The sequence below is a fragment of the Aedes albopictus genome, chromosome 2 (genome assembly GCF_035046485.1).
Source record: "Aedes albopictus strain Foshan chromosome 2, AalbF5, whole genome shotgun sequence".
Taxonomy (NCBI): Eukaryota; Metazoa; Arthropoda; class Insecta; order Diptera; family Culicidae; genus Aedes; species Aedes albopictus.
The window spans coordinates 199,109,412-199,126,292 of NC_085137.1; the positions used below are offsets into that span (position 1 = coordinate 199,109,412).

Consider the following 16,881-nt stretch of genomic DNA (forward strand, 5'->3'; position numbering starts at 1 on the left):
TTTTACTTTTTCTGAAAACAAAAATAATCAAAACACTAATGACACATCTCAAAACAATGGTAATACTAATGATAGTAATTCCATTTTAAATATTTTGGAGGATTTAGTAGAATTTTTGGGATTAAATGATTTTTGGAAGAAATTAATCAAAAAATTGTTACCGTTTTTGGCTACTATTCTTGAAAAGTTAAACTCTTTTGGACCCCTCATTAGTTCTTTGTTTTGTTAAAAATGGCGGGATTCAAAAATAGAGATTTGAATATTCTTCAATGGAACTGTCGAAGTATTATTCCAAAAATCGACAGACTTAAAGCATTGATAACAAATTATGACATTGATATTTTCTGTTTAAATGAAACGTGGCTAGTGGATACTAAACATTTTCGAATTCCATCTTTCAATATAATTCGAAAGGATAGGAATGTTTCATTTGGAGGTGTAATGATTGGTATTCGTGAAAACATTGAATTTAAATATTTAGATTTTTCATTTGATTCTCAAATTGAATATATTATTATTTCTGTTAAACATAATGGTTTGGAATTTTCAATTGTTTGTACATACATTCCGCCCCAAGCAAGGTTTACTTTGCCAGAATTAAAAGCACTTTTGAATAACGTTCCTTCACCTTTTTATATTCTTGGTGATTTGAATGCTCATAATTTAGCTTGGGGTAGTGATTTTACTGATGGCAGAGGATCATTAATCTTGGATTTAATTGATGAATTAAATTTAAATGTTCTCAATGATGGGTCTTTCACTAGGGTTGCTGTTCCTCCTGCACGTCATTCGTGTATAGATTTATCCATTTGTTCAAATAATTTAACCTTGAAATCGTTTTGGAAAATTACAAATGATCCAAACGGTAGTGATCATTTACCTATTATAATATCCATTGAGAATCATATTAGTGATAAATTTACTCAAGAACCTTTTGTTCCCGATTTAACAAAAAATGTTGACTGGGTTAAATTTTCTGATTTAATTTCTTTAGCTCTAATTGGTTCTGATGACTCGCTTTCCCCCATTCAAAATTATAATTACTTTTCAAAAATATTGATTCAATGTTTGTATAAATCTCAATCGAAAAAAATTACTTCTAATTTTCCCAAAAGAAAAAAATCCTTCGTTTTGGTGGGATCATGACTGCTCCATTGCCTTAAAAAACAAATCAGATGCTTTCAAAAAATTTAGACATTCTGGATGTAGAGATCATTATGTTTTATATTGTAAAACTGAAGCTCAGTTTACTCGAGTTTGTAAATTCAAAAAACGAAATTATTGGAAAAATTTTGTTGAAAATCTTGATTCACAGACATCATTGTCTAAATTGTGGTCCGTTGCTCGAAATTTGAGAAATTACAGAAATCCGCCATCATCTGTATTGGGGTATTCAGAAGATTGGATTGAACAGTTTGGTTCTAAAATTTGTCCTGATTTTGTTCCTACCCCAATAACATTTAAAAAACATCAATGTTACAATTATTTCCCAGACCTTTGCAATGAGTTTTCCCTTGAGGAAATGAATTTGGCCCTTTCTATTACCAAGAATACTGCTCCAGGTATTGACAACATAAAATTTATTGTATTGAAAAATTTACCACTTGAAGGAAAGATGTATTTACTTTCTTTGTATAATTCATTTCTATTTCAGAATACTTTGCCTTCCGAATGGCGTTCCATTAAAGTAATAAGTATTCTGAAACCTGATAAAAACCCTTCATCAGTTGACAGTAGAAGACCTATTAGTTTATTATCATGTCTGAGGAAACTAATGGAAAGAATGATTTTAAATCGCCTTGAACTATGGGCTGAAAAAAATAACATTTTTTCATCAACCCACTATGGTTTCAGAAAAGGTCGTGGTACTCGGGATTGTGTTGCCCTTTTAACTTCACTTATTGAGCTATCGCTCAATAAGAAACAAGATGTTGTTTCTACATTCCTTGATGTTTCTGGTGCATATGATTCTGTTTTGATAGATTTATTATTTGAAAAAATGAATGATTGTAAAATTCCTTATATTTTTTCAAATTTCCTGTGCAATTTGTTTTCTTTCAAAATTATGCACTTTTTCCATAATGGATCATCAAAAATGATTCGTTATAGTTATTTTGGACTTCCTCAGGGTTCCTGTTTGAGTCCCTTTTTGTATAATTTATTTACAAGGGACATGATTTCCATTATTCCAAATGGATGTTATTTGATTCAGTTTGCTGATGATAATGTTATATCTATTAGTGGCAAAAATAGAGAAATTATTCGTCATTTCATGCAGATTTCTTTAGATAATTTAAACTCATGGGCGCATAATAATGGGTTCACGTTTTCTGCACAGAAAACCAAATTTATAATATTTTCTCGTAAACATACTCCGGTAGGCATTGATTTATATTTGGGTAATAACTTAATTGAACAAGTTTTTGATTATAAATATCTTGGCATTTGGTTTGATTCGAAATTGAAGTGGAATAAACATATTCAATATATTCAAAAAATTTGCTCAAAAAGAATTAATTTTCTTCGAATAATTACTGGAACCTGGTGGGGTGCTCATCCCATTGATATGATAACACTTTATAAAACAACTATTCGTTCCGTTATGGAATATGGTTGTTTTGCTTTTGGAAGTGCTGTTCAAACACATTTTTCCAAACTTGAAAAAATTCAGTTTCGATGTTTGAGAATTTGTTTGAAATTAATGAATTCTACTCACACTAAATCTGTAGAAGTTTTAGCAGGTGTTGTCCCACTCAAAAATCGTTTTCATGAATTAAACTGCAAATTTTTGATACATTGTTTATCAATTAACCATCCACTAGTAGATATATTAAAATCACTCTTTGAAATCAATCCCTCTAGCAGAATTTTATGTTCTTATATTGACTGTTCCACAGAAAATATAATTAAAAATTCTTCACCCGGTTTTTATGAATATAGCATGTGTGTGCATTCATATCGACCTAATATTGACTTCTCATTACTTGCAGAGTTGAAATTTATTCCTCATCAGGCTTATTCTCGTTTCGCCAATTTGTTATTTAAACAAAAATTAGTTGGGATTGAATATGATAATATTTTTTATACAGATGGTTCCGTGGCTGATAATGTAGCAGGGTTTGGAGTATATAATAATAGTTTGGCCCATTATTATAAATTAGAATCACCTTGTTCTATTTACACTGCTGAATTATTGGCCATATATTTTGCATGTAATTTGATAAAATATTGTGCTCCTAACATATACTTGGTATGTTCTGATAGCTTAAGTTGTCTCCAGGCTTTGAATTCAATTTCCTTTCATTCAAAAACAAATCATATTATTTTGACAATAAAAGGGCTATTACTTGAATTACATTCTCAAGGATATTTGATAAAATTAGTTTGGGTTCCAGCTCATTGTAATATTTTTGGCAATGAACAAGCTGATTATTTGGCGAAATTGGGTGTTTTTTTGCGGAATAGTTTATAATCGCGATATTTTTTCCTATGAATATTTCTCCAAATTGAAGAAAAAATCATTGAGTAATTGGCAAATGTCTTGGAATGAAAGTCAACAGGGACGATATTGTTATTCAATTTGTCCGAGAATTAAAGGTCATCCTTGGTTTAAAAACTTAGATGTTGGACGTAATTTCATTTGTACTATTTCAAGATTAATGTCAAATCATTATATTTGTAATGATTATTTGTATCGTATGAAAATGAATGATTCTAATCTCTGTGAATGTAATCAATCTTATGAAGATATAGATCATATTGTTTTTAAATGTCCTAATTATATCTTACCGAGACAAAAATTCATGGATAGAATTACTTTCCTGAGTAATGAAATTCCAGTCTCTGTTCGAGATATTTTGGCCATAAAATGTCTTCCCATTCTAAAAATACTTTTAAAATATTTGAATGAAATCTCTTGTCAAATTTGATACTCGTTGTTTTCTTCTCTTTTTTATTTTTATTTTCAGAAACCTCTTGCCTAGGCTACGCTGGTGCCATTCAAGCATTTGAATCCTGATTTTCATACATATGGTGGTCCCTTGGATGTTGTCGGCTCTGATATGGATCGATTCCGGATGAGCCTTTAGTATTAAGTTTTGTTTTTGTAATTATTGTTTTTTTGAAAAGATAAAGAGGTTTTATGCCTCTTTGAGAACGATTTCGAAATGCAAGGAAATCACTCAAAGGGGCTTTTCCCTCTTTCAAAATTATAAGTTAAATAAACAACAACAACAACAACAACAACAATAGTGTATTACGTAAAGCTAATACTATACAAATTTCATCAAAATCGGTTGAATATTACTGGAGATATCGTTGAAACAAGAATTTTGCCTTTTGAGAAGTTTGAGCAAACGAACGTTTTAAAAAATATCACTTCTACACCGTTATAGCTCTAGATTCAAAAATACTGAACCGATTTCAATCAAAACTGTTCTGTATGTAAAGTATACATGTAGAAATATTGTGTAAAAATTTCATTCAATTTGATCTAGCCGTAATAAAGTTATAGCCGTATATGTGGCACAAAGTCACAATAAGCATAAATGTTTTTTTTTGTATCGTGACATTCACACAGTTATAACTTGAAAAGCTTTCAAGCAATTTGGCTAAGACCAGTTTTTATAATGGTTTTACAGTTTCAAATGCTAATAAAAATCGGAACAGTCATGACAGCTGTACAAACAAAATAGTACACACGGAGTAAAATGGTTAAAATGTACCTAAAATATGCCTTGAAGCGATTTGAGTTTTGAATACTAGAAAAACGTATTGAACCAATTTTAAGATTTTTTTACCAATTTATTGATACTCTGTTAAGAACTTCGAGTCAAATTTTCACACGACTTGACGAGTTACATCAAAATTATAGCCTTTACAATTTTTAAAACGGATGAAAAAATTTGCTAAAATTTTATTTTATAATATTAACAATATCTGCGCCAATACCAAACTGAATTTGTTGTCAATGTTATGGTATTAGCTACACATTATATATTATTCCTGATCATAAAAATATTTGATTTTGTGAACGCAATCAAAAGCTATACATTATTTTCTGTGTCCAAATTTCATCGAATACAGTCTTTACTTCTCATGGTTCTAGTGCACCATAGAACATTTTATTTAACAAACTAAATGAAATGATTATGATGCAACAGTTTTTAGAATCATTGTCTCCTCATCAGCTAAACTCAAATGCTATTTACTTTTTTCAACAGTCGAACTATTTATAAACAATTCAGTTTTGGGGTGTCTATAAATTTTTAAACTACGTAACGGCAAATTATTCAACCTCAAGAAATTCAATCTCGTGTTCAGATGCAGCCATGCTGAGGGACGACGGAGCACACATTATAGAGCGACACGGCTAAATACTATCCAAGTAACCACAAGCATTATAACATTGCACGAATTAGACTGAATATCAACCTTTGCAATGCAAAATGCAGTAATTCCACACTTGTCATGCAATAATCCTTTAGATTGGCATTATCAGTGTGATGATGCATTGCATTTTTCTTTACATTCGGGTTTATTAAAAGGTGATATAAGATAATTCAATAATTCAACACTGCAAAAACTGAATAAATGCAATGTACAAACTAGCAAAGTTTGCTCTAACAATACAATTATTAAAGCTTGACTCTAATGGTAAACAAATGAAATCAAGAAGATTGAACAACTTTACGGTCAACTCTAGCAGTTTTCAACATTTCTGGGTCGACTACCGACCAACTGATTCCCCGTTTGAGCCACCGATCGACGACAGCAAAACCTATTTAGAGATGAACTTTTCTCTTTTCTGTAGGCTGCTATCACATGCCAATAACGATGGAAATCACAATTAGCATATGAGTAGTGTGCGAAGGGTGTTTCAATCGAGGTTTTAATTTTCTTATGTTGATTAAATATCTTTTAAAATGCATTATGTATTTATCAGTAATTTATCGGAATGTGATAGTTTACTGTATTCTATTACATATGGCATAGTCGTTTTACCCTCTACTACAATGATTGAGACAGAAGAACAGTTTCCTTTAAGTTGATGAAATATCTGTTGTTATCACTGCAGCTGAAACGGTCCAAGGCGCCAGCGCGTATGGAACTCATTTAGCGGTCTTCAACACTTCTGGTTCGACTCCCGATTCGACGACAAAAAAATAATGGTTAAAACATTCATGTGTGGGGGCATCAGTATCGTCGATAACGAAACGGTGCTATAAATAGATTTTTGTTTTGGTTTTTCGTGTTGCACGTATCAAGCATGTGAAATGCAAATGTACAGTACATGCATTTATATTACTTTAGCAATGGCTGTCAGCGTGCTGCAATATGTGGCACTAATATGATTTTAGTGGGGCCCTTTTCCACTTTAATATTGCTTCAATGAGGTGTATAAAGTAATGCAGCATTATATTCATAATTTCAATTATCAATATATAGCAAAATTGATGCACTTATATACGGCTTCGTGGTTACTTGGGTAATGCACACTGTGAACGCGCAGGCGCGAAAGAAGAAACACAAAGAAAGAGAAATGTCCTTTTTACTCACGGAATAATACATCGACATATTATTCCGTACGGAAAATCAACAACATGACTGACAGCATCGCATGGCAGTGCCATCTGTTGGCAAATCTTTCTGGCTGTGAATTACTTATCAACTGCGAACGCCTAAGTAATTTTGATTGCAAAAGTTTTACGTGAGCATTACTTGTCCTATCCTTTTACACAGTACTTATCAAGTGGAAACTAGCCATAATAATCTACGATCCGGCAACGAACTACAATTTTCTTATCGACACCGGAGCAGATCTGTCGGTCCTACCATGCTCGCCAACACAAAACCAGAAGCCAGCTCCAGGAACGAGTTTGTACGCAGCGAACGGCTCCCGCATCGCCACCTACGGCACCGAAATCTGCAAGCCTACTTTCGGCCTGCGTAGAAATTTTCCTTGGCGATTCATACTGGCTGATGTAACATCTCCTATCCTGGGCGCGGACTTCCTTAAATACTACGACCTGATGGTGGACTTGCGAGGTGAGTGCTTAATAGATAAAACGACCAACATTAAAGCACCCGGTCAAATGGGAATGATCGAGCAAGGATTGTTTGGCCTCAAAACATTCCCCTGCAACAGCGACTACGGCGGCTTACTAAGCGAATTTTCTGATGTCACTAGGCCACGTCTACCCAAGCAAGAAGTGCGACACAACGTAAAACACACCATTAACGTTAAAGGTCCTCCATGTCACTCGAAATTCCGTAGCTTTGAGAAAAGAGCTAAAGTTATTCTTGGAACTCGGGTACATTCAACCTTCCAAAAGTCCGTATTCCAGCCCAGTTCATCTTGCAACGAAAACATTGCAAAACAGAGAAACGAAGTACAGACTCGTAGGTGACTATAAGAGGCTAAATGATACTACTACTGCAGATCGTTATCCCCTTCCACATATATACGACACTAGCTGTACCCGGCAAACTTTGTCTTGCCTACTGCGTTTTTTGACGTTTCGAGCCCCTAGCCAAGCGCCCAAGTCCCCGTTCAAAATGTATGAAAACCCGATTTTCAAAAACTCTCAATTTCCCCATGTTTTAGGCTTCATAAACCTTCCTTGGGTGAAAACTAACAGAACAAAACTTAGACGACCCAAATCGGACCACCCGTTCGCAAGTTATGCGCGGTCCCACGTATGCCACTGCATTTTTATATATATAGACTAGCTGTACCCGGCAAACTTTGTCTTGCCTACTGCGTTTTTTGACGTTTCATGTTTCTAGCCAAGACCATAACCCCGGTCAAAATGTAGGGAAGATCGATTTTCAAAAACTCTCAATTTTTTCATGTTTTATGCCTCATAAACCTTCCTTGGGTGAAAACTAACAGAACAAAACTAAGACGACCAAAATCGGACCTTCCGCTCGCAAGTTATGCGCGGTCCCACGTATGCCACTGCATTTTTATAATATAGATAGATAGATTTGTCAGGCTATGCACGGTAAGAACATATTTTCCGTGATAGATCTCGAACATAATACGCATGCACGAGAACGACATTGAAAAAACCGCCATAATCACGCCTCTGGGGTTGTTTGAGTTTCTCGTTATGCCACCCGGTCTCAAGAACTCGGGTCAAACATTCCAACGGTTTATCAACAATATTTTTTTCGATATGCCGTTCGTAGTGGGATATCTGGACGATTTGCTCATTGCCTCGTCCTCCGAGGAGGAACATATGCAGCATCTTCGGTTGGTTTTCGAAAGACTTCGTGAGAATGGACTCCAGATAAACGTCGACAAATGTCAGCTGGGAAGAACAACAGTTCGATTTGTGGGACAGCTTATCACTTCTTCCGGGTGCAGAACAGTTCCAGAAAAGGTCGCTGCTGTTGCTGACTACCCAAAACCGGACACCGTGCAAAAACTTCGACGCTTCCTAGCCCTCGTGAACTACTATCGACGATTTCTTCCACGCAGAGCTGCCAAATATCAGTCATGTTAGTTGACTACTGATTTTGCACCATCGTCAGTATCACTGTAGGCCGATCAATATCTAAACGATAGTGACCGGTAACGACTTGATACTGACCCACACTCCAGAGCACTATCATAGCAACTGAACTGATATTTTTGCGATTTTAGCCAAAACTCAAAATGTTTTGTGACCATCATACGAAACTTTTTATTCTGTACCACATATTTAAATTTCATCACTTTAAGTGTTTATTTTGATTTTTAAACGAATTTTAAAGATGGTCTATCAGTGATATCTACCGCCATCGCAATCAGTCCAGTTGTGATGGGAAAAGAATTGTGACGGTGACGCGGTGACTCAACAAAGCACACGCTGACTTGGATCGCAGTCAGCCTATCAAAATCGGCAGTTTGCCTACCATTGATAGTGATAGAGAGCAACTCTGCTTCCACGTGCTGCCGAAATTCAGTTGCCGCTACGTAAGCTGATACCGTCGAACAAGAAAAATGACCGAACACCTATCGAATGGACCACCGATGCCGATGTGGCCTTCAAGGAATGTAAACGGTGCCTGATGGAAGCCACGGCGCTGGATTACCACAGCCCTGACGCACAACTGTCACTGATGGTTGACGCATCCGACCTGGCTGCTGGAGCTGTGCTTCAGCAATGGTCTGGCAGCGATTGGAAACCACTGGGGTATTTTTCCGTCAAGTTTAGTGACCGCGGACGTCGATATTCCACCTACGACCGTGAATTACTAGCTGTCTACCTCGGTATGAAACCTTTTGAAGGAGCTCATCGAAGGGCGCAACACTATTGTTTTTACGGACCACAAGCCTCTGACGTTTGCCTTCAAGCAAGATATGAACAAACCCACTCCACGCCAACAGCGGTTGCTGAGCTTTATTAGCGAGTATTTGACGGATTTGATCCATGTTTCAGGAGCGGATAACATCCCTGCTGACGTCCTATCCAGGGTCGAAGCCATAAGCCTTCCGCCTACAATCGACTACAGCGATTTGTTCCAGAAGCAAGAAGACGACGAACAGTTGCAGAACTGGCATAAAAGCAATCCGAATATTAAAAAGTTGAAATGCTCCCGACACGGTGTCGAACTCCTGTATCAAGTACAAGAAGGAAGAACTCGTCTGTGCATTCCACGATTCTACCAGAAAATTGTTTTCGACCAGATTCACCGTATGGCTCATTCGGGAACAAAAGCAACGCAAGCACAGATCTTGCAGCATTATGTCTGGCCCGGCATAAAAAAAGATGTAACGAGCTGGGTGCGTGCTTGTATCGCGTGCCAAACTAACAAAGTTTCCAGATACACGAGATCAAAACCAGACGCAATCGAAATTCCCGATGAAAGATTCCGACACGTCCATATTGACATTGTCGGACCATTGCCGATATCAAATGGTATGCGATATATTCTGACGATGATTGACCGTTTCAGTAGATGGCCGGAAGCAGTTGCAATATCCGACATGACTGCCGAAACAGTAGCCAAGGCCTTCGTAGAAGTATGGGTGGCAAGATTTGGGACCCCAGAGCAACTAACTTCGGATCAAGGCCGTCAATTCGAGTCTCAACTAATGAAAGAGTTGTCTACATTATTAGGACTAGAACGTTTGCGGACAACGCCTTATCACCCACAAGCCAACGGTATGCTCGAGTGTTGGCACCGACCACTCAAAGCGGCGCTGGAGTCCTACAAGTCTAGCTGGACGGATGCTCTTCCATTGGTGCTATTGGGACTAAGGACTGCGATACGCGACGGCAAATCTGCATCGGAAATGCTGTACGGAACAACCGTTCGAATACCCGGAGCGTTGATTGAAAGACAATCGATTCGAGGATCATCAGACACATTTGTGACCAATTTGCGTGAAAAGATGAGCACACTAGTACCACGTTCAGCTTCGAACAATGATACACAACGGTTGGTGTTTATTCCTAAAGATCTCAACGATTGCACACACGTGTTTCTTAAAACCGATAAAGTCAGAGCCAGTGCTGAAAAATTCATTTCGTCATATCTGAACTCAATCACCCACAGTTCATTTTAGAAGCTGAACCTGAGAATATGGTATATAAAAAACTTGTGCGGCTAGACCAGTTCTGTAAGAAAGTCACGGAAAATTCACTATTTTTCGAATATTTGATGTAAATGTCACGGACTACCTTTGAAAAATGCCAAATGATATTCACCGTGAATATCATTGGGATTTTTCGAAGGTAGTCCGTGACATTTACCTTAAATATTCGAAAAGTAGTGGTTTTTCCGTGACTTTCTTGCAGAACTAGTCTAGCCGCACAAGTTTTTTATATACCATATTCTCAGGTTCAGCTTGTAAATGAGCTGTAGGTGATTGAATTCAGACATGAAGAAATGAATTTTTCAGCACTGGTCAGAGCAGCACTGGAACCTCCTTTCTCGGGTCCTTATGAGGTCATATCGAGAGCCGCGAAAACCTTCACCATCAAGGTTAAAAACAAACCGATAACAGTTTCCATCGACCGAGTGAAGCCGGCTTACTTCATCAAAGAACCTGTTTGTACCTCTGACAGAATTACCAAAAGTGGACATCACGTGCGGTTCCGCATTCAGTAAGTTTTTTTTCAGGGAGGGGGAGTGATGCGGTGCGCTGCCATTCAGAATGTTTCTGGCCACACTGCACCTTGACGACGCCGACGACGCTGGCTGACGGCGTGACGAAAATCGTCGTTCGTCGTTCGTGTATTCTTTCAATAAAAGATCAGTAAATCTAGTTGCATCGCTTTTATTCTCTTACCTTACATGATATGAATCCACTTTGGTAAGTTATCTGTTCAATCAATAAAAACCCTAATTAATCCACCTAGCGGTGATGGTGCCTTTCTCGTGCTTTGAAATATCCTTTCAACAAAACTCGAGCGACATGTTGATGACATTGACATAAATACAAAATGAAAACTGCTTGCTAAATCTACTCAATATGGATACATTTTATATTAGCATAACATCCAATATTCAGAAAATATAAGACAACGATCCAAAACTCAAACCAAACAAGTGTCATGAAGCCGCAAAATTTTGAAACGTCATTTTAGATTTTCCAGTCATCATTTTATGACTCCGGATATCTACCCCAACTAAACTAACCGCCATCTTGAACATTGAGACACCATCTTGGATGTTCTGGTATTCATTTTTGGACTCTGCACCTAAAATTACATAAAATAGTCGCCGTATTGAATTTTGGCATGTCGTTTATGATTTTCTGGTTACCAGTTTTGGACGAAGACCGGCATTCTTCCCCATTTAAGGACAAACGTCATGAAATCCCGCTTCAACAGTGCATCAGAACTTCAGACGCACAAATCTCAAGAAGCAAGCTTCGAACAACAGTGCATTTTATTATTCTGTTCTTGCTCACTTGTGATTAGCTTGAAATAAAAAGATCAGGTGCGCTGGTTTTGTTTACGAAGAGATTTGTGCCCTCGAAATCGTGAGTAGGTGCCAAAGTCGGCCATTGTGGCGGCCATTTTGGGATTCTAACAAGTCTGTCCTTAAACTATAGTCATATTGCAGACCTTGTGAAACAGCGCACAGCTTGGGTTTTCTGATTACAAATTTTGAATTCTGGACATATTTTCATACAAAATATGCCCATAATGCAAGAATTAAAAATCCTATAAAATAGGCACTAACTTGAATACTGGGCCAATATCTTGGACTTTGGACCGCTATTTTGGATACTCTGGTGCACTCCAAACAAATTTCCCATACCAAATACACTTATTTTACATAGTTTTAGAGCTCAAAATTTCTTAAAACAGCCACCATCTTCTGTTTACGCGATCAAATTCTTATTTTTCCTTCAACGTTGACCAATCCTGCTATAACTTTACATCTTTGGAATCTGAAATGGTACGATTTGATGAGATCGCTTTAGTTTTGTCTATATTTTGTCCCATATATGAGAACTTAGACCTATTCGTCTCTGTTGTTCATACGTAATGTTTATCAGGCCATTAAACAAAGTCACGATTTAATTTTTCACATGAACGTTGGTTCTGCTACACAACAGCTAGTCTCTAATGTGATCTAAGGCTATTTTCTTGCTAACCGTTCATTACATTATCAAAAAATCTGCGATCTGATGTGTCGTATGTATGGGTTTGGTTCATTTTTATACTTGGTAATTTCCGGTGGGATAGCCGGATCTGATTCCATGAGTCATGGACCATGACACTACCGGTTGTCCCAATTATGGTCTGATAATATTTTATTGCTATTTATTCACCTTTACCTAATCACCGCGATTTGATATATCGCATGAATGGGTTTGCTTCACTTTTACTTCTAACCACTTTCGAAGCCACAGCTGAACCCGCAACACTACCGGGAATCTAATGTGGTCTGACCCTATTTTTCCATCAGGTTGTCGATAAGTCGTGATCAGTCTTCATTCTACTGCTCGTGTTGTGTGTAGGTAAGAGTTAACGATAGCGCACGAATGTAACAAAGCCGACTGACACCCGACTGCGGCAACGAAATGAAGGTAGTAAAAAGTGTCGAATGTTTACAAGACTGGTCGTGATTTGATGTACCGCATCCATGGGTTTGGTTAAATTTTACATTTTACTACCCGGATCTGATTCCGGGTAACTACCGGCTGAACCAAATATGGTCTTACATTATTGTCTTGTTAACTGCTCATCGGTTAACTAAAAACGCTGCAAATTGAAGGTGCCACATGCAGGGTTTGACAATTTCGACGGGACTCTCTGAACCAATTCAAGACCACTACCAGTGACGTAAGGCTATTTTCTAGCTAACTGTTCATAAGGTTATCGCAAAAGCCACGATTTGATGTGTCACATGCCTGGATTTGGTTCACTTTTACATTTGGCCTCTTCCGGCCACTCAAAACCGATTCCGAAACACTTGCTGACCGTACATTAGGTAATCTAAAAAGCCGCTATTTGATGTGACGCATGTACGGGTTTGTTTCTCTTTCAGATTTAATCACTTCGGCGGGAACCCCGGAACGGGTTCCGGAACACTACTGGTTCAGATATGATCTGAGATGGTTTTCCTGCTTATTGTCCATCAGGTCATCGAAAATGCCGTGGTTTGATGTGTCGCATGTATGGGTTTGGTTCAATTGTATATTTGGCCACTTCCAGCGGGAGGCCTAGAACCGGTTTCGGAACACTACCGGTTCAGGTATGGTCTGAGATGATTTTCCTGCTCATTATCCATCAGGTCATCGAAAATGCCGTGGTTTGATGTGCCGCATGCATGGGTTTGGTTCAATTGTATATTTGGCCACTTCCAGCGGGACGCCTAGAACCGGTTTCGGAACACTACCGGTTCAGATATGATCTGAGACTATTTTTTCTGCTTACCGCTCATCAGGTTATCGAAAATGCCGTGGTTTGATGTGTCGCATGAATGGGTTTGGTTCACTTTGATATTTGCCACTTCCGGCGGGACACCCGGAACCGGTTCCGGAACACTACCGGTTCAGATATGGTCTTAGACTATTTTTCTGCTTACCGCTCATCAGGTTATCGAAAATGCCGTAGTTTGATGTGTCGCATGCATAGGTTTGATGCATTTTCATATCTGGTCCCTTCCTGGGGTACCGTTCCGGAACATCTAAATGGCCATATCTCCGGAACGGCTGAACCGATCCGAACCATTTTCAATAGGAAACAATGGGACCAGATTCCGCGTCGAATGAACCATCGGTCATTGAAATCGGATGAGGTTTACTGCCAAAAAGTGATGTGAGTTTTTTTGTACACACACATACACACACACACATACACACACACACACACATACACACACACAGACATCACCTCAATTCGTCGAGCTGAGTCGATTGGTATATAACACTTGACCCCTCCGGGGGCTCTATCAAATTTTCGATTTTGGAGTGAACATATAGCCTTTCGGTACACCTTGGTGTGTACGAGAAAGGCAAAAATGGGACCTTTCAACGGAAATTATATTGAGAGTACGATGGAACTATTTTTTTGCAATTTCTCATCGTAATAGGCTATTTTACCTCACACAAATCTGACAGGAAAAGGCCTACTTTCCCACACCAAATTAACAGTGCTGTAATGGCTCATTACAGCACTGATTTGCGTTGCGTAATGAACCATTATAGCACTGTTTTCAGTTTTGGTCAACTTCTTGATGCTTTCTGGACGCAGTTATGGAAAATTGTGACAACTGCACAGTATAACCTGTTATGATCAGATTTTCTTAAACATGGCTATGAACATCAGTGTGCAGTTTGATGAAAAAGTTTTGTTAAAAACTATCCTCAAGGGTAATTTATGAAATTGCAAAAAACGTTGTACGCAACTCGGTGCAGAACTCGATTTTTCTAGCACTCGTCGTAATTATCCAACTCGGCAAGCCTCGTTGGATAAATGTACGACTCGTGCTGTAAAAATCGTCATTCTGCACCTTGTTGCGTAAACTACTATTAACGCACCGTTCTAAGAGACGTGTCCTCTGCTGTACGTAGGAGTCGTCTCCATTCGACTCGGTCCATGGCTGCATGTCTCCAGTTCCGCACTCTGCGTAGGGTCCGCAGATCGTCCTCCACTTGGTCGACCCACCTAGCTCGCTGCGCTCCACGTCTTCTTGTACCGGTCGGATGGCTCTCGAGAACTATTTTAATCGGGTTGCTATCAGAAATCCTGATGATGCAACCCACCCACCGTAGCCTCCCGATTTTCGCGTTGTGGACGATGGTTAGTTCTCTCAACACCTTCCGTTCGAAAACTCCAAGGGCGCGTTGGTCCTCTGCACGTATGTCAATGCTTCGTGCCCATAAAGGACTAGCGGCCGAGTTAGTGTTTTGAAAATGGTTAACTTAGTGTGCCCGCGGACTTTGATGGATCGTAAATCGTAGAGTTCTGCAGAGTCCAAAGTAAAGCTCGATTTCCTGCCACGCAATGCGTCTCTGAATTTCTCAGCTGGTATCATTGTCGGCGGTCACCAGTGAGCACAGGTACACGGAATCCTCAACCACGATTTAATCACCGTCAATGGAGATTCGGAGTTATGGGAGCATTAAGTCCTCTATAGAGCCCTGTATGTACTTCGTCTTCGAAACATTAATGACCAACCCGATTCGCTTGGCTTTATTCTTTAGTCGAATGTACGTTTCCGCCATCCTCTCAAATTTGCGAGCTATAACATCAATATCATCGGTGAAACCAAGATTTTGAGCTGTCTTCATCTTGAAAATCGTACCTTATTTACTCCGCACTCCTTATTACACCTCCTAAAGCCATGATAAACATCAAGTACGAAAGACCATCACCTTATTGCCGTAACCCTCTACGAGATTCGAAGGAACTCGAGAGGTGTCCCTGATACTACCACGACGCACATTACTAGATCCGTCTTCACCAATCAATAGTGTCAGTTTATCCGGGAATCTGTATTCGTGCATAATCTACCATAGCTTATCGGGATCGATCATGTCATTACACCGATTTAAAATCGATGAATAATTGATGTGTGGGCACGTTGTGTTCGCGGCATTTCTGCAACACCTGGCTGATGGTGAACATCTGGTCCGTTGTAGTGCGTTCACCCATGAACCTAACCTGATATTACCCCATACGAACACTCTCTTGCAATCGGTGATAGACAGCGGCATAAAATTTGAAAGAGTATCTTGTAGGCAGCGCTCAGTAGTGTTATCGCGCGATAGTTTCCGCAATCCAACTTGTCGCCCTTTTGTAAATGGGACATATGATACCTTATATCAGTTCGTTCGGTAATACTCCCAAATCTCAGTAATGATCCATTATTGTAGTGCTCTCACCAGTGCTTCTCCACCGTATTTTAGAAGCTGGTAGTTGATCTGCTCCAGCGGCTTTGTTATAATATTTAATTGTTTCACTTTTTTTTTAGCATTTGAAGAATGACTGAAAAATTCTCAAATATATGTGTGTTTATTTTCGAATGTAGGTAATTATTTTATGATAGTCGTAGTTTGATCTATTTTTTATATTTATGGGCAACTATTTTACTAGACATGTATGAGATTTTTTCAACAAATATTTTCATTTTTCGTATTTTAAAACTGAAATCTCTAATCATGTAAAAAGTGTTGGGTCATCAAAGCTTCCGATAAATCACATTATTGGAATGATTGTGTTTTTTAACTCCTTTCTGCAAAACTTGATAATTTCAATTAAAACATTTTATTCTAGTAAATTCCTGTAGAATTTCTGAATAATCTAAAGGGTATATTCTAATGTAATACAAAATTATAGTTTAACACTTCACAAACCACATTTTAAACTTGATGAGAATTTGAATAAAAGCACGAAAAACCTATTGAACTGTGAATTTCAGTAAGCT

The 16,881-nt window shown here is 38.2% G+C and overlaps 1 pseudogene; it reads left to right on the forward strand.

Moving 5' to 3' along the window:
• Positions 1–6,771: 6,771 nt before the first annotated feature.
• On the forward strand, positions 6,772–9,414 carry LOC134287868 (uncharacterized; annotated as a pseudogene).
• The last annotated feature ends 7,467 nt before the right edge of the window (positions 9,415–16,881 follow it).